This window comes from Chamaea fasciata, unplaced genomic scaffold (assembly GCF_029207755.1).
Source record: "Chamaea fasciata isolate MVZ Bird 193981 ecotype frontalis unplaced genomic scaffold, bChaFas1.0.hap1 SCAF_2, whole genome shotgun sequence".
Classification (NCBI taxonomy): Eukaryota; Metazoa; Chordata; class Aves; order Passeriformes; family Sylviidae; genus Chamaea; species Chamaea fasciata.
This window is the reverse complement of record NW_027094087.1, coordinates 79,986,575-80,009,689: the sequence shown is the minus strand read 5'-3', so window position 1 is coordinate 80,009,689 and position 23,115 is coordinate 79,986,575. Positions and strand designations below refer to the sequence as shown.

The 23,115-nt window shown below is 33.2% G+C and overlaps 1 long non-coding RNA gene across 1 annotated transcript in view; it reads right to left on the bottom strand.

Annotated features, from left to right (window-relative positions):
• Positions 1–3,307: 3,307 nt before the first annotated feature.
• LOC136286032 (uncharacterized) overlaps positions 3,308–23,115 on the bottom strand; it is a 60,157-nt gene continuing 40,349 nt past the window's right edge. Inside the window, exons 2-4 of the long non-coding RNA XR_010719698.1 lie at positions 16,300–16,347; positions 5,511–5,665; positions 3,308–4,117 (exon numbers count right to left, since the gene is read on the bottom strand). This is a non-coding gene — a long non-coding RNA (uncharacterized lncRNA). The remainder of the gene's footprint in view (positions 4,118–5,510; positions 5,666–16,299; positions 16,348–23,115) is intronic.

Here is a 23,115-nt window from a genome sequence, read left to right as displayed (position 1 = left end):
GTATAGTAAGTCAGATTAGGAAACTTTCTTTCCCTACTTGCCATTTTACTGTCACTTTTCTTCAGAAGAAGATTTCACTGAGCTTCTTCGATATAGGCGAACAGCTTCTGATAAGGGCCTAGTATTAGATCAAGGAAGTGGCTGAGGTATGCATTAGGCTTGACACTTCAGAAAAATAAGATATTTGTCCCTCTTTACATACAGAGTACAGAATGATGATACAAGCATGCATGCAACAAGAAGAATTTCCAGTCTCCAAGTCTTGTCTCCTTGATGTTTAAACTAGTCAAGCAGATTTGGGAAAGACCTAGTAGTTTGCTGACTTGAGGGTTTATGAGAATATTTTTTCCAATTTTTTTAGGTTTTGAAAGGACTGAATTTAGAGTTGGCTTAAAGTGCGAACATACATGTTTTCACATATTGTAGGGCTTAACTGGTACAGGGAATTGTTTGCTATTTCCTGCATCCAGTGCTGTTTCATTCTCTTTTTTTTTGTCTGATCAAGTGGTCAGTTTGCTAAAACCTCTATCTTTTAGCAATTCTAGTAATTAGGGTAGCTTCTCAACTTGTCTGATGAATTTTAAGATTTTTCACAGTAAAACATGTCCATGAGACTTCTTTTTCATATTATGAAAGCTGTATGCTTAATTTTTTGTATAATTTTTCTTTCTCTGAAAATTCTGTTTTGTTTAACTAAATTTTATGTCTCTTCCTTTCTGACACAAGCTTTAAAAATAATTTCTGAATATTTTTAGGATGTAGACCTGAGAGAGTCTAATGAGGGAAATGCTCAGTGTCTGTCCACATCTTTGTTAGGATCCTGGCCAAATATCCCTGTTAGAATAACTGCTGCAAGGTGGGGATAGCTCTTAAGCTACTGGCAGACCCTTTACCAGACACACACATATTGCTACTGGTGTGCCTATAGATCTAAGTGGAAACAAGCAACAAAAGCATACATTTTGTTTGTTGCTGTGTTTGCACCAAATAGTTTGTTGTAAACATTACCTGGATGTGGCCCTCAGTTGCCACATCTCTGGGTTTTTTTCAAGTTTTTTCTACAGTAAATTTATCTATTCCATACATAATGGAGAATATTAGCAATGGTAGTTCAGAAAAGATTACTAATGGCTCGATAGATGTTTGATATCCCCAAATAAAAATGTTGTTGATACATCTTCTAATGCTAAATAGCAACTTCTAAAGCAGTCTGCAGGGGAAAATCCTGGACAAAAGGCAGAGAATATGTGAGAGATTTTTAAGGTACATTATACTCTGAATAAAATGTGGAAGAATGAATGTAAAGTACTATGCTGGCTTAGTCAATCACAACAGGGCTGATGCTGTAATATAATTACCCATCAAATCAAAGATTTTTTCTTTTTGCATTTGCTTTGCCATTATCATGATTTGATTAAAACTGAGTGTATATTCAGTGAAGGTTTCGCTGTATGACTTAGATTTCAGACATAGTGCGGAATCTTTCTAAGAATTTTCACCTCATTTCTCTCAGTGTGCTTGCTAAACTTATAATATAAGCAGTAGTAATGTCAATACTTTGTGGAACAATCAAAGAAAAAAAATTCCTTTAAGAATTCTAAGTCTTCCAGGTGGTAGAAAATTAATTCTATTATTCTAGCCAGCAAAAATGTGGGAGAAACAAATCTTTAGAAATAACCCAGTCAAAGCGAACAACTCTTCCACAAGTAAACAACCTTCCCACAGTGCCATGACAATAACATAGAAATGTCATTGGCATGGAAAGGTGTACTTGTCTTTAAAATGTAGTCTTTAAGGGACTCTAAAATTCTACTTTCAATAAATGTGGTGTCTACATAGAGAGTCTAGAATGAATGTTTCATATATAGACCTTCGTAATTGTAAGACAAATATCCCATTGTTACCTTGTTACATTATTATTCATTAGAGTCTGGAAAAAAAAAAACCCAAAACACTTACATGGGGAAAAAAAACCCCAACATTTTATGCTCCGATTACTACTTCTATTTAAAAGGTTTTGGCACCACAAAAATGCTTTAATTTGACAGAGGCAAGGTATAACCTGCAATGAGGATGAGAGATCTTGTATTAAGAACTAGTAATTACTGCTCAGATTCCCTGAAGAACCTGAAAAAGTCTGTGGACATCCAAGGAAAAGGTCAAGTTCATTGTTTGTTCCAAGGACATGGATATTGTGATTTAATTGCCATGTTCCTCTATCCTTAGGGTAAATAATAGCTGCTACTTCAAAAATATTTGGAAAAGAAGCAGAGCTTAGGAAACCCCAGAAATAATGTGCACAAAGTTGAAGTAATTGGGGTACAGCAATAACCTATAAAAATTATGAAATAGAAAAAGTCACTGGGGAAAAGATTTTAATTTTATTTCTTTTTAATCAAATACCCATAAAACTCACACTCTTGCTGAATTGTAATCATATTAATTTTGGGGGAGTTTTCCCTATCTAAGCAATGATCTAAAGGATTTATTTGTGAAAATCTGATTTCTGGCAACACACTTCAGAGAACTGAAATAAATATCTTTTTGTTGTTCTGTTACAGAGTAGAAGGATGAACCTCTGTTGTTTCATTATACATGTTTATTATGTTTACATTATGTCGGTTTGGTGATTAGGTGTATTCAATTCTCATAAATAACAAGGTACCACTTAAAAACAATGACAATCAAGTCTGACATGTAGAACATTCCTAGTAAATGTAGTTGAAAATTTTCACAATATAGTATATTTTTACTAATAATTTTTTTCACAAAATATTGGAGTTTTATAGGATTTAAAACAGAAAAATATTTTAAAAATGCTTAAGCATATGTCTCATTTTGTTTCATTTGAACATTCAATGTATTGTTTTACTATATTTGTATTTTTGTTCTTATTTCGAGAAAACATTTTAATATTGATAAAATCAATTACTTCAGTTGAAGTTATAGCTTTGGGGATCTGATATTTTTTATATGAGTTGAAGGCTCAAAATCTGTTGTGAAAAGCTAACAAAATTACTGGTGGTCATGTTTTCAGGGTAAAATGCTTTATTTATTTATTTATCTCATGATAATTTTGGTATACTTATTCCGATATCTCCATGTGTGATTTTCCTGTTCCCAACAGGAAGAAATGAGATGACCCAGAGGGCATGTACCTGAGATGAGAGTACTGATATCCAATTTGGAAATCCTTAAGTGCAATCAATTGTCATATTTCAAAATTTTCAAGAATGTGATGATCTGCAACTGTTACTCACTTTTGAATGGAAACATAAGGATTAAAAAAAAATGAGAGTAGTAACACTTAAAAAAAGTTTATTTTATTCTTTCATATTAGAAATAAAAGGAGAAATAAAACCACCACCTCATCTTCTTCTTGCCAACCTTCCCTCCAAAAAAAATAATAAATTCAAATGTCCAAACAGAATATCAGCAATTAAGAATCTGGAATGTCAATGCTATCATTCATTTTAAAACCTGACTTCCATAATTTCATATTTCCTAAAGTTTCTTCTGTAAGACTCTTTTCTTTTTCACCTCTCCTAAATTCTTTTCGTAGATGCAAGTTAATCATGCAAAATGAAGGTTCTGATTCTTAAGATAAATATATGTAAACACAGTCATAAACTAAATAGTAAATTGTGTGCTTCTTATCATGTATATGGATACATACTATTGGTAGAGGGATCTCAGTTTATTTAAAGGAAATTATGCGTATATTTATTTTGTATTGAAAGTGGCTGTATTTCTGTTGTTAGTTAGTTTCTGTAACTGCACATGAACTAAAATCACTGTTTTCAACATAATTAAGGCACTGACAGGTGTAGCTACAGTCCTGATCTCAGCTGACAACTGAAATTTTTTCTGTCGCCTCCAGCAAAATTAAAGCTCATACAGGAACACACAAATAAAAATAAATCCTATAAATTTCTTCTCTGAACATGTCCAGGCCACAAAACAAGCATCTGAGATATTGACTTTTATCTTAGAGGTGTTTCCTTCAAGGTCAGGCTTGAGGTGTGTTAAAAGCATTTGGAAATCCTGCCTGTTGCTGTCTGTTTTTTTTACTCTCTGTGAAGACAATAAAGGACTCTTGAGCTTTTCTTCCAATATTCTGTGAAAGTGCACAAAATTGAAAAAAACTGTGAGTACATGAGTTGTTATATAAATTTGAAGTAAAAAGTATACTAGACAACTCTTTTCTTTGTGAAACCAGTAGAGAAAATATTTGTTCAATTCCATTTAAATACGCCCTCTAGCAACTGAGACTCATAAAAAAAAATTGCTGGAATATAAAGATTCAGCACAAAGAGGTAGTGTGCTAAGGTTGTAATACCTGTAAAAGTTCACAAATCAATATATACCCTTCAATCAATTCTTATTAATGCACAAAATATAGGTGAACAGTTGGAAAAAGAACCAAAACATTTGGATAAAATTTAGCAGGGGTGGGTGCTAGAATAATGTAAAAATGTTTTCACTGAATTGATCCGAAAAGGGCATAAGGCACTGAAGAGATAAAACACAATCTAGCTTCAAGAAAAAGTCTTGGTAAAAAGAATAGCACCCATATACTAGGATCCTATGACTGTCCTATCTAGTGAAGCATCCAAAGGTTCAACTTTCTAGGTTAGTTTTCTTTCCTCAGCCAAAAGAGTTCAGATTTTTCAATCTTTGACTTCCAATGTGGTTTTCCTGAAAACCAAAGTGCGCTGTTACTGCTCCTTCCTCCACAGCTTTTACATTATTTGCCTTAAAGGTATCTTGTGTACTGCTGGTGCTGGCAGTAGTATTTGAGTTCATATGTACAGTACAGGTGCTCAAGAGGGGTGCTAGGGGAGGTTTTGCCTCTTTTGATAATTTATAGTTTCTGTTGCGTCTTCAAAGGGCAATTCAGACATAAAGTGGATCAATTCATGGAAGTGTTATCTTCCTTCTTCTGATAATTAGGTTTTCAGTGTAGATGCCATATAAATTCAGAAAATAACTGTCCAGCATTTGTATTTTGGTATTACTCGAGTCCCTTGATTTTGAGCATGCCTGTATCAACATTTTGCAACAGATCAGAACTGCATATTTGTAGTTTGTCTACCAGATTTTCTGACTTCAACTGGTTTGGCTCAAAACTGAAAAATGTTCTTGGAGTGTGAGAGATTTTTCTGCTAAGAAACAGATTTGGAAGTTATCCTCCAGAAATGTATGTAGTACACTTCATGTGCTAATGGTCAGTCCATTCTTCTGGGGCACAGCAAATTCCTTAGGCAGAAAGACAAAACAAATTCCAGAGCTCCAACCCCCAGGAGGTGCAGGGCCCTTCTGCTAACTTGGTTTTTCCAGGGAACCAAGGCTGAGAACAACTCTTCATGGACCAAGTACAGCCAGTACCAAGGGAGGGGGCTCCACAGAAGGGGCTCGACCTGGGAGGGGAATTGCATCACCACTTGTCCTCCTAACTGGTGCATTTTATCAATTATGTAATTTCTTAAAACATATAAAAATCTACTCACTCTTGAAGGGGGTAGGTTTTTGTGGACATCTTTCCATGACTGCTCCTGAAGGCCTTCAACTAAAGGTTCTCTTTTATATTACCTCCTCACTAAAAGTATCTCAAGTTTCATTTCCAGGTTGGGAAAAAGAAAACACCTATGATCCATGTTTCACACTGCAAAGGAAAACAAAATGGAGAGATAAATTTCATGCATTTTCAAGCTGACCAATTACAGCAAAAGTATACTAAGTCATGCATCCATTTTGAAAAGTCAGAATAACATTTGCAGTAACTCTGTGAGCTTAGAGTTCTTGAAAATTAATTACTAGTGCTATTTGCTAAGGCTAGGTATGGAGCCAGACACATGTTTGCAGGTAGTCATTCAGTTTTGGCCTTCTGTGTTTGTCCTCATATGTGACTACTTCTGAGGTGGGGTTGTGTAAATCTGAGTCTGTGTAATGTAGAAGTGTCATCCAACAATTAGATTTTTTTATTTACCATGCGTAAGTCATGATTGCCACTGGCAGCAACCTTTTAAACTTCAGAAATGAAGGATAAGGTTCTGGGTAAACTACTTTTTCCTTAAAAGTGGAAAATAATCAGCTTATAAACTTCCATTTATTGTAAAGAAACCCTTTCTAATTATAATGAATAGATAAGCAATGCGGTATAAGATATTGTTGTTAACAAATTGGGAAAGGTAAACAGCTCAGATTTTATGTGACCATTGCTTAGCAATCAAAAAGAAAAATGTAATTAAATGAACAAACTTGTCTAAACAGAACTGTAGTAGACATATATTTAGAATGTAATTTAACATTTTCGGTACAACATTTGCAGAATGTGCCATTATGTTTTTAATGATCACAGGTGTGTAGGTGTTCTGTTTCATCTCATAAAAAACCCCAACCCAAAATCAGAACAATAAAAATCTCCAAACTTCATGGGTTTCGGATTATTTTTATGATGTTTAAAATATGTAATGTGCTCCTATTATTTTTAGATTGGTGTTCTGAATGCCACCTGCTGTCTCCTGCCACTTCTGATACTTAGTATTGATGGAAGTTTTTAAATTGATCCAGTCTAATCTTGCCTAATTTAGGAAGTACAAATAAGTGACTGGTGTGCATTTGCTATAGCCCTCTGCTAAATTTACTACGGCTTGGAAGAATCCTCCAGTTTGTTTCACTTTTCCACACCAAGATTACTGTAAGTAGGACTCTATGCATGAAAATACATTCAGAGCTGGAGATGGTCACCTTCTAAGCACATATTTAAAAAAGAAGCATTAGAATTATATACATACTGTTAAAAGCTGTTGAGGGGACTTAGAATTTATTGTCCAGTGTAAAAGGTCAGAAAAAATGAAATAGAACAGTGGGGGGAAAAGATTGAGTTATACCAGGGGCTGCTAGCAACTGTGGAAACTATAGCATTATGCTTTTTTCTAGTCATTATTTTGGACCTGATCATTGACTGCCTTAGCAGATACAAAATGTGTCTGGGATGGGTCTGACTGCATTTCCTTCTGTGTAATTTTTACCCCAATGTTAAATGTAAGTTTAAAAGCTAAACGGTCCTTTAAGACCACTATTATGTTTTAATCTCAAGTGTTATTGTCCTGTATCATACAGTATAACTAGATAATTTGGCTACAATTGTAATCAGAGTGTCAAGTGAAACTCTCATCTATCCAAAAATTTACACTCAGAAGTGATTCACTTTAGTTATTAAAAACTTTGATTTCAAACCTGTTTTTTATATATTTATATATATATACATGTTATATATATATATACATATGTATATATGTATTAATGTAAGGTTTAATGCAATTTTTATTTAATTTAAAATAAGATAACATTACTGACAACTCATGATGAAGGTTAATTTTATACTATGTGTCATGGTGGGTATAACATCATGAGGAAAATTATGGGTTCAATATTCTTTCATGGAAATAAAAAGGGCACTATACATCTCAGTTGTGTGCAATATAATAGTTTAAGCTTCCCCCCCCCCCCCCCCGATGTTTTGTCTTTTAAAACCTACATTCATTCTTCAAAAGAAGAAAAAAGTTGAATTTTCTGCAGAAAGAAAGATATCTAGTTTTCTGGTTTTTCATGTCCTAGACTTCCAATTTCCCTTCCTTCCTCTAAACCCAGAAATAGTCTATTGCTACTCTACATTAAATTATGAATTCTCCTTACTAATTTTCAACTCAGCCATTTTTTTGAAGGTATTACAGTGAGTAAATGCAGGTAAACTGTAACTATACCTTTTTCCTCCCCTTTCCACCATTCCTTAATGTCATTTTCATCTCTCTGTCTGAGAATGAAATTATCAGATAATTTGCAGCTATGCAGTGAGAGAACAGGCAATCCTACTTTGCTGTGTCCCTAACTGCAATTTCTTTTTGCTGACTTTGTAACATGTCATTTAGAAAAAGGGCCTGCATCATTAAGGAAACTACAGAAGTATGTGACATAAGGGGATTTAAGATCCATTCATGTATACTTTGTGGGGTTTTTTTTATGTTTGATTACTTTTTTTTCCTTTGGCAGCAGTCTCTAAGGCAATTTTGTTGGTTGGCAGCTGAAAGCTTTATTCTGAGGCATGATTTGACGTTATTACTTTACATAATTGGTTTAATGATTTTATGATGTTGTACAAGAAATTTAAAATAGGATTCATGTAAATCCTTAAATTAAAAAAAAATTAAAAATCCAATACTCTTTAATCACAAACTTAAAATAAATAAAAGAGTATTAAACTATTTTTTTTGTTAATATTCATATTTTTTTCCTTCTTTAGAGATTTGAAAAATCACTTAAAATAACTTTTCTGGTCTTTACTGAAATCTATTATCACAACCATAGAGAAGGGTAGAAGTCAATATTACTTTTTAAATCAAAATTCATAATAATGAGGCAAATATAATCCTATTTTGAAATGTAGTAATTATCCAAACATTTGAAATAGCCACATGGCTAGGAGGAAGCCTGTTGTAGTATTTTAGTTCTTCCATATAATCTAAAGTCCTACAGTCTTTCTCATTTTATACCATCTTTTATGCATATTCCCCTTTGTTTGGTTATCTTCTCAATGTCATACAAAACACAAGTGTAATTATATTTACTTACACTCTTCAAGCAGATAAGTATAATTACATGTATTTTAATGTGGTTCAGCCACACAGGTAGTCATGCTTTGAGGAGGAGTTACTGTTCTGAAGAGACCCCAAAGTTTTTCCTTGCTGAGTTATTCATATTCTTTCCTTTTGTTCTTGCCCTCTATCCAAAGGTTAGGAATATAAAAAGGTTTCCGTTTGCTTGAAATGCCATTTCTTTATTTAAGTCCTGCAGGTTATTTGTCTGTAACTCATTCCTTTTGGCTTATTGTGCTTTTCTTTATCTATGCTTTCCCTCTTCAGTTAAATTACTTCTTTGTGTTTTAATTATGAGTTCTAGTTCTTTAGCCGATATCAATTTTCATTACAAAGCTTTAACTTCTTTGATTCTTTCTATCATCTTACTTTTGTCACTTATTTCTGAGGTAAGAAGGTGACCATTAAATCCTAATCTCTACAGTAAGTATTTGAGGGCAGACAGAGGCATATATTTCATTAAATATTTTAGTATAATTCGCATTTTAGCAAAGATCATTTCAACTTTCTTCTGTCTCAGTTCTTTTTTGGATCCTTTGTCATCATACAGCAGCATTAAAATACTAGTTCTATTACCACTCTTTCATTCACAAGGCAAATGTTTGATAATTGATTAAGGGACCTGGGATTTTCCGCAGAGTAAATATTGTAACATGTATTACATTTCTGTTTTGGTTCTTGCCCTCTTTTGCACAGAGGGCGAAAATGAATTATTTTATTTTTAAACAATCTGCCTATAAACTGCTTATATTTCTCTACTACTGAACAAAAACCTGTGCTCCTCCTTCACCTCACAGTTGTATGAAAATTAGGACACACCTCAGAAGAACAAAGCAAGCCAGATGAAAAAGGAATGTGTGCAAAAAATCACTACAGATTTGAACTGACATTTAAGAAAAGATTAGTGTATTTCCCTGTTATCTTTTATTTTTTGAGAAGTTCTGAACCTATGTGCTGATTCTTTAGGATACCCTGTGGGTAGAGTCTGATGAGATTAAATATGTCATCCAGCTGCCTCCATCCAAGCCTGGCCCATGTAACTGCAATTCACTGTCAATATTTAACTTTTCAGTATTTTACCATCTGAAGGTTTCACTTTTTGGCCAATATAAACTACACCTTTAATTTGTTATCTTGCAGTCTTGGATAACTTTAGCCCATACATATTTGTATCTTGGGTATTCTTAATGCATCCTGAAAATTCCCTTCCTGTTACCTCTAAACAAATCGAAGCATTAGAAGTAGTTTCTGAAAATGTGGGGTTATTCTTTGCTCTTATTTCACAGGTGTTACATTTTCCATCTGTTTGCTAGAGCATGTGCTGCTTCAAGCATTTCCTTTGACCCCTTGTGGCTCTACCTAAACCCAAGTTTCACCCTAGTGCCTCCTAGGCTGATAGGCACTTTCCTGCACGGCACACAAAGAAAGTTGAACTAGAGTAACAGATCTCACACCTTTTCTTTTTTTTTTAATAAAAATACTGGCTCTGCAGAAGAAATATTTTGTACTCCTGTGTGACCCGTCATAAGGTCAATCTTAGCAATAGCAGTGTATCAAGGAGCAAGTGGCATTAGAAGACATGATAGCCTGCAATTTACAGCTGAATTTCTTTAAGAATGATTCTTTGTTTCTACTTACTCTTTACTGGGAAAAAGAAAAATGTATGTAGATACAAGCATGAACTACAATGGCTTAAAAAACATGAAATTGTATCCAATTATTAGTCATGTTTTAATTAAGCAATGTTTGAAACTATAAATTCTCAGTATATGTATGTCAATTTGTGTAACCTTTCTAATGACATCATTTAATGACTTGCAGTTTTCATTGCTATCTGTCAGAAACATCAGAATATGAAGAATTTACTCTTCCTAGGTTTCTTGGAACAATTTTTTTTTTTTTTAATGAAGAGTGCTAGCAAAAGAGGGAAAAATAGTACATTTACTGAAGTAAAATTAGCAGCGTCTGTAAATCACCGGAGAAGTTGAACAACACAATTTCTCTGTTATTTTGATCTCTGGATTTATTCACTCAGAACGTTTCCTTGTGTCCTCTGATTGTATCACTGAGGAAGTATTTGTCTCTTGATAGCTATAAATAGATTAATTGATTTCACTAGGCCACTCAAACTCAAAGGTTCCTGTATCATTATCTTAAATAAATATCTGTACCTATTCCGACAGTTTTGCTGTAACAAACACAAAGCATCAGTGATCATTGTAATCATCTTCAAAACCTTCTATTTTTTTTATTTTACTGTACCAGTACTTTACTCTTTTATTTGAAACTTATGTCAGTTTAATTTTCCTACTTTCTTTTCAACTTCAAAAAACATTTTCACACAAGGTTCAACATTTAATCTGAGGAAATCTGCAACAACAAAATATTCAATAAAGTTATCACCTTTCTGCTTTCCTGTCCTGCCTTAAAAAGTGCTAGTAATTTGATCCCACTTAGGCAAGTGCATTTATTGATGCTTCTCCTCACTTCTTCCCAAATATATATTATTTACTTAAAAAAGCCTAGTGTTACACTGACTGTAAATATTCACATATTCAGGTTATAGTGAAGTATTTTCAAAAGGGCAAGAATAATTTTCAATCTCTCCTTGCAATATTTTTTTCTTATAGTGGTTATTTTATTTTTAAATTATTATAAATTAAAATTTAAAATTAAAACTGAAAAGAAATATTTTTCATTTTATTTCATTTAAATATATTAACCAAGGTTAATCCAAGGGTTGAGTGTTTTTATTCCAAAAGTTGCCAATTGAAGAACAGGAACTTGATCATTCAATCGGATAAACATTTTACTGGTATTGGTTTTTCCCAGAGCTGACTGATTAGGTAGACTCTAATTAACCATTCTATTGTTTTTGCTGGGTTTGTTCACAATCCTATCTATTCTGTCCAGTTTCTTCCATTTACATGTCTGTTTTACCCAACTATTCTAGCCTTATATTCTTTGGAGATGAATCTTATTCTCTTTATACCTCTTCTGTGTACAAAATAAGAGACATATAACCTAGCTGATTCTACTATATTGTGTGTGTCAATAATAGTTTTCTTTGTCACAGATCTCATTATTTATTCTATCATGTTAGTCACACTTCTGCTATGTCCTGTTGAAAAGAGGTCTAGAGTATTCTTAGTAGTGCAAACAGCTTTCTTCAGGAGAATTTAGTGAATTGTCCTCTTTTTGAGGAAAACCTCTGATCTTATTGACAGCCTCCCAAGATTTCAAAACGTCACTCATACCTGCAGCACAATACTCATAGAAAAATAATTCAGTGGACTGTAACAGAGACCCATATTTTTTCAGACTGTCTGAATGGGGATTTAATTTTAGCACAATTGAAAAGAAGTACTAGCTATAATGATGATGATGATGTGGGCCACTAAAGAATGGCATATAATCTGGAGAATTCCACAATGCAGTGTGCATGAGACCAATGCACATGAGATCTTGATTTTCTCAAATGCTTTGAGAAAAGAGGTGGTGAATCTGTGTTTACCAATGGCTTTAGGAATAAGACCTGCTGCTTATGCTGAGTTGGGCAGCTCTGCTGAGTTGGGCTGGAGATGCTAAGAATCAGAACTGAAGTCAGCTGTCCATGTTATCCACAAGCAACCAAAATATGAACCTTCTTACCTCTCCAGACACATCCACTCACATTTCACAGAATGAAAACCTACAGATATTCACAGACTAGTAAACCTCTACTCAGATCTCACTTTTTAACAGACACCCATGTCAATCATCCACAGAACACATCTACAGAGACCCAAACTTCCTTGGTTCTGCTACTTGTTTTACCTCCCAAATTTTTAATTTCCTACTCTTTCCAGAACACTACTAAAGGAGGAATGGAGGAGGTACAGCAGTTTAGATGGAATTCTAAGCTTTAAATCACTTTTTTCCAGTACTTCTTTTTTTTAAATATTAAATATCATAATCCTTTAAGACAAATATTGAATTTGGCAGCCTGTCTATAAAATTCACTAAAATTAATTAAATGCACTTTAGTAAGATATGTAAACATTCTTATAAAGTTTTGAGCCAGAAGTGCATTGGCAGGTGTGACACAGAGATTGAAAGCAGACAGCTGTAATGCTTTTTCTGGTACTATAGTAACAGATCGCAGAGAAAGGCAGTAGCTCTAGGAACACTGCCATGTCTCTCATCATTTACTGTGGGTTTCACTGGAAGTATTACATGCCATATCAACCTGGCTATCTACTATATGTCATGCAAATGTTATCCAAATCAAATTTACAGACTTAAGCATTAGAATGCCTTATTTATACACACATGCACCTAGGGAGGTAATTTTTTAGTACTGAAAGAACAAACAAATTCAGAGTATTTTGTGATGAGGGAGCCAATTGGCCACTAGAAGGAAAACACCAAACATTAGTCAGATTAGAGCTTGGAAATTAGTGTATCAGCTGTCCGAACACAAATAACCCTGACAAACAGCTGAAATGATAATTGGAATAACTTCACATGCACCAGTGTCCCATTTATCAATACCATAGGGAATGTAGTATCAATATCACTACATCCTCTACTTGTGATAAAGGCAAAAGCTAGGCAATAAACTGAAAGAATTCCTGAATCATCCTTGCAGACAGGTGATATGAAACTCATTGGTCTGAATTTAAAAATGTGATCAGCATGAATATTTTCTAACTCAGACTGAATTTGTACATATCTAAAAACAACATTAAAAAAAATTTTGTCCTCTGTGTTTCAGAAATAAAACCTGACATAAATGACTCTTTTTTCAGTCATGGGCTTTATTCTGTAAAATTAGGGTAAATTAAATCCATTTTAATACCTCTTGAGGCAAGACAGATTTATGAAGAAAATTATAGCATGCATTTTTGAGAAAATCTCTGCATCACCTGTTTCCATTCTATATGTTACGACTATTAATATTCCAGTAAGATATGATAATTTTTCCTGCATAATTCCGTTAGTGTAGTAATTCTTATGATATTTAACTGGTAAAAAAATAGTGTAGTGGTTGAGATTTTTAGATTTTTATCATCAAGATATGTCAGATATGACTTCATGTCAAAGGTTGAAATGATTAAGAGAAATATTAGAAGGGTTGTCCTGTTTGTCGGCAAAACCCAGTAACACTAAAGTGCAAAGAGTCATTAATTTCAGATCTAATTTAATTATACAAAGAAAGTTTTGAATTTAGTGTATAGTGGCATGTAAAGGGAAACTACATAGCAAAGTGTCAATTAAAATTTGGCTTTTAATATTCCTGTGTTGTTATATTTTCACTTTTTCATTGAATATCATTAAGGCCTGCATCCTGCAAACTGAAAAAATTATGTGCTCATACAGAGTTATTTTGGAGTTTTATTGACCTCAGAGGTCTTCTGGTGCCTGAAGTTCTGTTCCTAGGCATAGGCAGAAGCTCTTTAGTTTCAATCAAGCAGAACATTTTGGTGCCTGCAGCCCATTAAAAGTTTTCATTAAACCAAGACGAGATGTGTCCTGTGCCTATTGCTCATGTCAGGTACAACCTTGCCGTTTCTTGATTAGGTTCTCAGCAATCAGCATAATCAGTATTTTGTCAACTTTTCCTTGTTGAAAACAGAGCCCTATGTCGATGTGACTAGATCAGTCTAACTAATCTGCACATCCTTAGTATTTTTTAAAGACAGATAATGTAAAGGAAAAAGAAATTGAATGAGTATATGGAAAAAAAGAAAAAAAAGAAAACTGAACAATAGTCTAAAAATTAGCAGTATTGAGAAAATATTTTGAACTTATTCCTTTGTAACTAACAGGAGGACATAAGTAGATGTTTCTAATTAATTTTAGCTGCAGAGAAAATAAACTTTTGTGAAAATTACTAATTGACCTTTAAAATTTTTCTGTGAAACGCTTTTCGTGCGTAATTAATGGTAGATATTTGAGAAATTACTGTAGTTTAATTAAAATTAAAATTAAAACTCTGTTTTTAAAATAATACCATTAAAAAACAACAGAATGAAAATTTTCAATTAATTTGAGTGAATTTAAAAAGATCCTATATGAATGTTCTCATAACAATGAATATAACTTGCATGAGTTCTATTTTGTCCCCTCATTTTAATTCCTAAAAATTGTTTACACTAAAAATGGAAAAGTAACAAGTTATTTTGGTCACCACATTGGAGATACAGACAGCAAAGTTCATCCTAAAAATGACTGAAAAATTCCTTTCATATATGATTTTTCTTGAACTTTTATCCTCTTTTGACCCAGCACTGTCACCACTGTGATTATTTTACTTTAAATACAGATATAGAGTCAATTTAAAAAAAAAAGCATTAAAGAAATATTATAGCTTTCAAACTTTTGTACATCAGTTGTATTTGCTCTGTCCTAATCCTGCTTAAATTTTTATGAAGGAAGCTCTATGGCAACATTTGCCATTACTTATTTTCTAATAGTTTGCTGTGAAGTTCCCTTAATAACAGTGTGGTATCCACTTCAAAAGCAGCATCTCTGCATAAGCAAGCAATTTCATGTAAAGTGGATAATATGTAATTATTAGATATACTGGGTTGGCTGTTTATCTTTGCTTCTTCTTCTTCTTCTTCTTCTTTTAGTGTTCTCTTTAATAGAGGAAAGACAGAAAAAAGGATTTGATCGTAACTTCTATAAGAGCTGTTGTTAGATTTCTTCTCTCTAGTCCTTGATAATTTTTTTTTTAAATTTTCATTTTGACTCAGTAAGAATTAATAATCCTCTGTAATTTAATTTCCTTGTGTTTTTCTGCTCCCTGTCATAAAGTCACGGAGATGTTTAAAGTGAATATGTCACTTGGCCTTATGGAATTGACCATAATTAGCTCAGAGATGAAACACATAATTTTGTCTCACAAATCTCAGATTGGTTTTATTCAAAATCTTAGTTTTTATTTATTTATTTATTTTCCTTTGAGCTACTAAATTTGATGACAGTCAAGGAAAAAAGCTGATTTTTTAAGAATTTATTTTCTTTGTTATTATATTGTTATTATTCTTTGTTTCTTTGTTATTATATTGTAATATGCTTATCAAAATATATTTTCCTAAGCAATAGGAGGTTACAAGAGTTTAAATGATGTATTCATTTTCAGGGGAATGCAATGTATGATTAAATAATCCTATGATTCAGTCTTCCTTCCCAGTTCTTTTCTGCTAATCAAATGGACTTACTGTGAGTTGATTTCATAAAACTAACAGGGAACCCAACCATATTATTCATACTGAACACCAAATTTTCTTTTGATTACAGGTCCAATGGTCTAAATGCTGATTAATGAAAACACGCAAGTTTTTGTGAAAGGTAGGCAATTCCAAAGCATGGAAAACTTTGATCCATATGGTAGTGTAGTTTTCTAATTTATTGATTTTTTTGTGGATTTCTGAATGCCCTGCCATTGAAGTGTAGTCATACGTGCCATAGAATAGTCTGGTTTGTGTAGCTACAACTTAAGTTGAACTTGAGAGCTGAGTTTCCTATTTCTTTTTTGACAGTTTTAATGAGAACACATCCTTTACTTCTCTAAAGTATTTTTTTAAAACATTGAGCATTCATAGTTTCACTGTAGTGAGGTGTGTTTATTAGTTTTTTAAACATTTGAAATTACCTTGCCTAATCCTAAGGTTGTCTTGCTTGTCATATGTCTTGATTAGTCCTGTGAAATTAAAAAAAAATATATATCTTTAAGCACATGCTGAGAGATGACATATGTTGATTTAGACACATCAGGAATACACTTGGCAGAACGTCCTTCCCACTGTAAGTTAAAGTAATTCTGAAACACGATAACTCAGGTCTTGTTAGTGCTCTAGCAGATGTTTAATTATATAGGGGAAAATTTGAACATTATAAGGAAGGATTGATAGAATTATATCCCATATATCATACATCTTAGCTGAGAGCCAGTGCACTGAATACCTGGAACAAGAGTGGTATTTCTGGTCAACAAAAGCATCCAAGTCCCACTGCCATATTTACCACTACAGCCTGGAACGGATGACATTTGCCCACTGTATTGCCTAGAGGAGTCATCCAGACACTTTAGGTGGCAGTGAGAAAGGTGAATGACAGATGCCAGCAAGATTCACTGCAGCTCTGGATAGTACATGGGTATGGGATGGCAGATTTCAGTTCTCATCTTTTGTATTTGGCTAGGGAAATTATGTCCAAGGTGAATATCCCAGCTACAGTGGAGACTGAAGGTGGATCTGACAATTTTTCTTTTCTAATAAATGCATAATTCATTCTCCCTTTCCTTTTCTATCTCAAGTGGAGAAGATTAAAAAGCTAAAATTATGAATTCATCCCAGATAAATGTAGGCACTTAACTGAGGATCCTATGTTAAGATCCTAATCATTCTAGGCTTGTGTTAAAGTTAATGGAAAGAAAGTTCCCTCCTGAGAGCAATTAAGACCTTAGTTGACTGGAATAACCAGATGTAAAAGCCCTTCACTCTTCATAATACATCTCTAAAGCTTTTGGGATAATTCTGGACCAAATATTTAACTTGGGGTTTAACAGGTCTGTCATGTTGAATGGATCACTTTTCCAAGGAACAAAAAGAACCAAGAAGAAATATTTCAAACCAAATAATTTTGGTTTAAAAAAGAGATATTTCTCCTTAAAAAGTTACTTAAGCATTACTATAAATAATCACCTTAATATATATAATAACTCTTGTATTTATATTCATCTTAAAAATGTATTTATAATGGGCCGAGTTCCTCCTAATTTATTTACAGTAAGGGTACATTTGACCCCAAGTGTTAAATTGTTGTGTACCTTTTACTTCAAATTGAGATATGAGCCAATGGAAGTTATGCAGGTTAAGAAATGATACTGCATCAAAAGCAAGCTCATTGTCTTTTTTGAAATGCCTAATTTCTTCTTACTTTTTCAAAAGGATTTTAGAAAAAAATATTTTGTTAAACTGCCAATAATTTTCTGTGTTTCTTTCTGCATCTGGTATTTTCAGATTCTTCTTTTCATGTTATTAATTTATATTCACCTGAGTACCAGCAACAAAAGTCTATGTTTTTCTCTGAAGTGTAGACATGATCTATCACATTAAGTTGTAGGGCCAGTACTTATAAGAACCAATGGTGTTGTTAATTAACACAACAACGCTGTTCTAAATTGAGAAAAGAGATCAACTAAATAAATTAGGTGGGCTCTTTTTAAATATCAATTTAAATGCCAGATATTGAGTATAAACTCTCCTAGTAAAGATTTATAAGAACTGTGTAATCTCCATATTTGAAAAATAGTTCCATAGAATATCTAATATTTTATTTTCCATGAACACAGCCTTCTCACACTGATTCTAATCTAGAATTAGATTACTTCTAATACTAATCTAATGTAATATATGTAATATAAATACTGGAAGAAATCTCACATAATGCCTACAGATTCTACTCCTTCAAAACTAGGTGACCACTTATACCACATGGTTTTTTGAATCACAAACTTTGTGAGGCATTTCAGAAATGTGGCAGTGCCTTGAAGACAAAGATATCCTGATTAAAGAAGAAATATTTCTGTGCTATCTCAACAAACTGAAAAAAGGTGATAAAACCAAATTAAAATGTTTAAGATAAATTTTCTATCAACAGTAACCACTGTTTCATGAATTTGTTTTGTGACCTCCAGTTGGTCCTGCCCTACCACTCCCATTTACAATGTACACACTTCTCCCACCAATCCAGTTCCAGTGCTTAGTTCTCCCAAGAACCTACAGGCATGCCATATCCAGGTTGTGCTGACTCCCAAAGACTACTACCTGCAGTATTAGTTCATTTTCATGCTTTCTGCCCTTCCAGGTTTTCCATGATGGTCCTTACATCCTTACATCATCAGATTCTCAGCTTTTTCCATGTCTTTCACAAGTGCTATTTTGCTCAGAAGTCAAAATAGATGTATTAAATGTTGCAGTTGTTCCGGAGCCATATTTTTATCCATGCTTATGCTTATTGGCTTTCTAGGTGCTATTGCTCAGTTGATATTTGACTAAGTGAATTCCTCACTGGAATGCTGATGAGTGCTCTCCTTCATCAATTTATCTTTTTTTAACTACTTATTATGGTAAAATTGCCAGGCTGGTGGTACCCTTGAAAAACTCCTTCTTCAAATCTTATTGAATGTGAATAGTGCAGTTGTGAGTTACCTTCAGGAAAAGAGGAGTTCCAGAGAAACAGAGGTGGAGGTAGACATGCGTTAGCATCAGATGATCTGGATAATCAGATAATGGTAAATAGTTTTCCATATAGTGCATACAACTTGTCTATTATGTTATCTGTGATTGAAACATAGTTCTTCAAAGATGAACTTGATGAAATCTGGTTTTAACAAGACACCTTTGTTACCAGAAGGAAATATGAGAATCCATAGTGGCAAATCCTTTCAGTTTTTTGAAGAGGCCAGAGAAGATTCTAACTTACATATACAGAAACATTTCCCACTTACCAAAAGATGCATTTATATTTTAAAACCTAATTCCAGTAGAGCACTATAAGAGCACTCAGAACTCACTATAGACTAAAAGATCAATTTCACTAGCATCACTTACTTTTTATGCTACAGTAAAATATTACAATCTTTTAAAACTTCAATAGTACTTATAAGGTTTATTATGCAGGTCAAGATTGAAGTCAATGTCATATTTTGAAAAATTATTTAAAAGGCATTTTTGTGTATTGGCCAGCAGAAAAAGTCTGTTGTGTTTCAGTTTTGATGGAGAGTTACTGTGCAGAAAAATAAGATGATTGTTGCTCTAGCACATCTTATCGAAAAAACACCTCAAACCAGGTTAGGTCTACAAGAGATAAGCTGCAGATGCAGCAAAAAAAAAAAAAAAAAAAAAAAAAAAAAAAAAAAAAAAAAAAAAAAAAAAGTAATTTAGATGACAGTCTGCCCATCATCATTAATCTGCAAGCCCAAGCATCATGGGAGAGACAGACCTTACATACCAACTTCCTATGGGAGATTGCAGACAGCCTTAGATTTGGTTATCTTGAATGACTTCCATAATCTAGAAGTCTTCAGCATCACTTTCCATCACTATATTTTTCAGACCATATATGTGAATATCTTGAGCCAACTAGAACCTAGGGGAAGGTTGTGGCAAGTTTTCTGTTAAGCTATCTATGCTGGAAACGGCTCATACTCTTCCACTGTTTTCTATCCTTTTATTTCTAAGTCTTGTGGGCATTTCAAGCACTTGTGATTCTCTGTCTGAAAAAGTTTTTTGAAAAACCATGCATGCGTTAAAAATAACTTTTTTACTTTTGTAGTAAGTTTCTCTTCCTGATAAGTTACAATGTTTTTAATATAGGTTTGATGTGTTCAAAAAGTCCCTACAAATTTTTTGTATTATATTAATTTACAGTTACATGTAACTTGACATGTTTTATGTACTCTTTTAGTTTTCTTAATTTGTTCACCTCTTCCACTTGAAAATTTTAATGTGTGTCAAGATGTCTTGTTCAGTTGTTTGACTTTCAGCCACAGTGACTTTTTCCTTACAGAATTCTTTTGATCAGCAGCATGAAGCAACTAGAGTATCTCTCCTGTGAGGACAGACATAGGATTTTACGATTTTGGTGGTTTGGGTGGTTAGGTTTTTTTGTTATGGTTTGGGTTGGTTTTAAATATTGATTGGGCTGGGGGTGGGTTGTTTGTTAGCTGGGAAAATACTGATTTAGAGTGTACTGTGATCAGACATACAGATTGTTGAGGTGTTAGCTAAATCTTGAATCAAAATATCAAGAACTGAAGATACAGAATGATACTAAACAAAATATCTGTGGAGTATTCAATTATTTTATCCAAGAGACTGTCTTGTACAAATTAATTGCACTGTGGAGATACATTTATCAGTTTATAGACTGGTAATTGGACGTTTTCATTCATACTTTATATTTTCACAGCTTCTCTAATCTTGTTAAAGTATGACATATGAGAGGATTTACATCACATGGCACATGTCATATTAGAGACTTGAGTGAAGCCTCTAAGATCTTTTCCAATCATATGCTCTCATAATTTTGTGAAATCAAATTTTTGTGGCTTAAGATGGATAATTTGCAGTATCAGGGTATATATTATATATGAATCACATTTGAGAGCTACTTGAACCATATAATTATGATAACTATATAACTATATATATATATATATATATATGTATATATGTATGTGTATATATGTGTATATATATGTAAATATATATACACACACATATATACATATATATGTGTGTATATATGTATATATGTATACACACACAAATATACATATATATGTGATCTTTATATTAAATGAAATTATATAACCTAACTTTTGAAAATATTTAGGTCATTGGTGAGGAAAAATGACCAGAGACAGAAAAAATAGCTAGTATTTAAAAAATTAGTTGGAAACAATTTTTTGCATAAATACTATTTATGGGTGGAAAACACACTGGGCATCAATGAAAACAATTAAGTTCTTCTCACTTACTTTGTATGGACACCTATCAAACATGGAATTGTAGGAAAAAAGACCTTCCTTTCCTAGCTTGTTTATGTGATTGGCAGATGTGGAGCTTACCATGGCATTTTCTTATGAATGTGCAAATGCTTTAATAATGCAGCTTGTTATACAAATAATACTTGTCAACATTTTTAAAGTTAAAATGGGATTTTTAATAGAAAAACTGTTTCTGTAAAAAGTCTAAGTTAAAAATACTTCAAGTTCTTTACAGCGGAAACCATAAATGCTGGAGAATTTGTCGTTCTTACCATACAGAAGCTTCTGCCATGAGGAAAGAATTTTTTTCCTAATTATATAATTTATATTAGCATGATACTCTTAGCTTTTTTGTCAAGAAAAAACTGGAATTTTATAGTACCTTCTGTATGCATGCATTACTCCTTCCTGTTCCCCAACAAATGTTCCTCCACCAGTGAGTAGCTACAAGAGTTTCAGAAATGTTGAGTTTAATAATTTGCCTGACACTGAAGGATGATTTAAAGTTAGTCACTGAAAAAGAGAATATGAACTTCAAACAATATCTGGTTTACACATTTAGGATCAGGAAAGGGTTATCATTTGTTATTGCTATGCGATGAACTGTGATTCTGACTTCATAATCTGTCTGTGAAGGTATTTTCAAACCTCAGGATATAGCTGTTTGTCTCGCTTTGAATTAAATTAATCCACTTTGAATTAATCCACTCACTTTTGCCAGAGTCTGGACTAACTCTGATTCCCAAAGTTAATAAAATTCACTCTTGGCATACATTTTTAATTAAAAAGCCCATCCCTTAAAAATAATATCCATTCTATGTCAACGGTCACTCTATAACAGAGTCAGGCTCAAGATACTTATTTACATCTTAAACACCTCTACAAAAGATTTTTCTTCAGATACTATGGGACCTAAGATGACTCTGGACATGTCTTTTGTTGTTAATGTCAAGAGATGTAGATCTCTTTCCTAGGACTGATACTGATGTCATGAATACAGGCCTGGCTCCCCAAAGATATTACAGATATTTCAATATCTTTGAGCAGATAAGATTAACTCCCTACAAGATCTCCTTGATTAATGGTGCTGCCACTGCTTAGACAGCCCCCCTACCCTACACAGCATTCAATACATTTTAATGCTTAAAGCCATTTTCTCAGCCAATTTATGGTTTCTCAAGGAAAGAAGTTTATCTTTTGTATAGGGTTTTAAAACTCATGCCTACTCCAGGACTTTAATTAGCTCTTTTAACCACAAATAACTGACTAATTTTTTTTTTTCATAATCTGCTTATCCTGTCACTAACTCAAAGACATTTATTAATTGCTAATTGCATTAAAATATATTCAGATTTTGTTGATCAAAATTCCTCCATGCTTTCAACACTTGCAAATGACTTCTGTTTATCTTGACATTTGCTCACTAGCAAAAAAGAACTACTATCAACACGAAACAGCCAAGAGCAGGTTGATTCTTGTAGGAAGCTAAAAGAAAATTGGTACAGATACAGATATTAATGTGCTACAGATGTCATTGATATCTAGGTTTCTTTATAACATTGCTCTTCATAGAACAGAATGTTGTGTATCATTTGTGTTGGTCAGAATTGCTTAGTGATGATGAAAGTTTGATGTCAACACCTTTTTGGATGTCAGTCTTTCTTAACTATTTAGCATTTCATGACAGCCATTTGAAATGTATCTCACAATGCCTACTCTAACGAGGGAAACAATCCTGCAGGAGGCTCTTGAAAGCCAGACACCAAGCGGGGAATAATGTTTTGTTCTCTCCCAACCACAGCCTTAAACTTAACAAAAGCTAAGGTTTGTTCTCAATTGCTGCACTTCCAGCCATTGCCCAGATTAAAAAATACTCAGGGAAGAATTTTTTTTGCAGCTTATGTCTTGCACTGG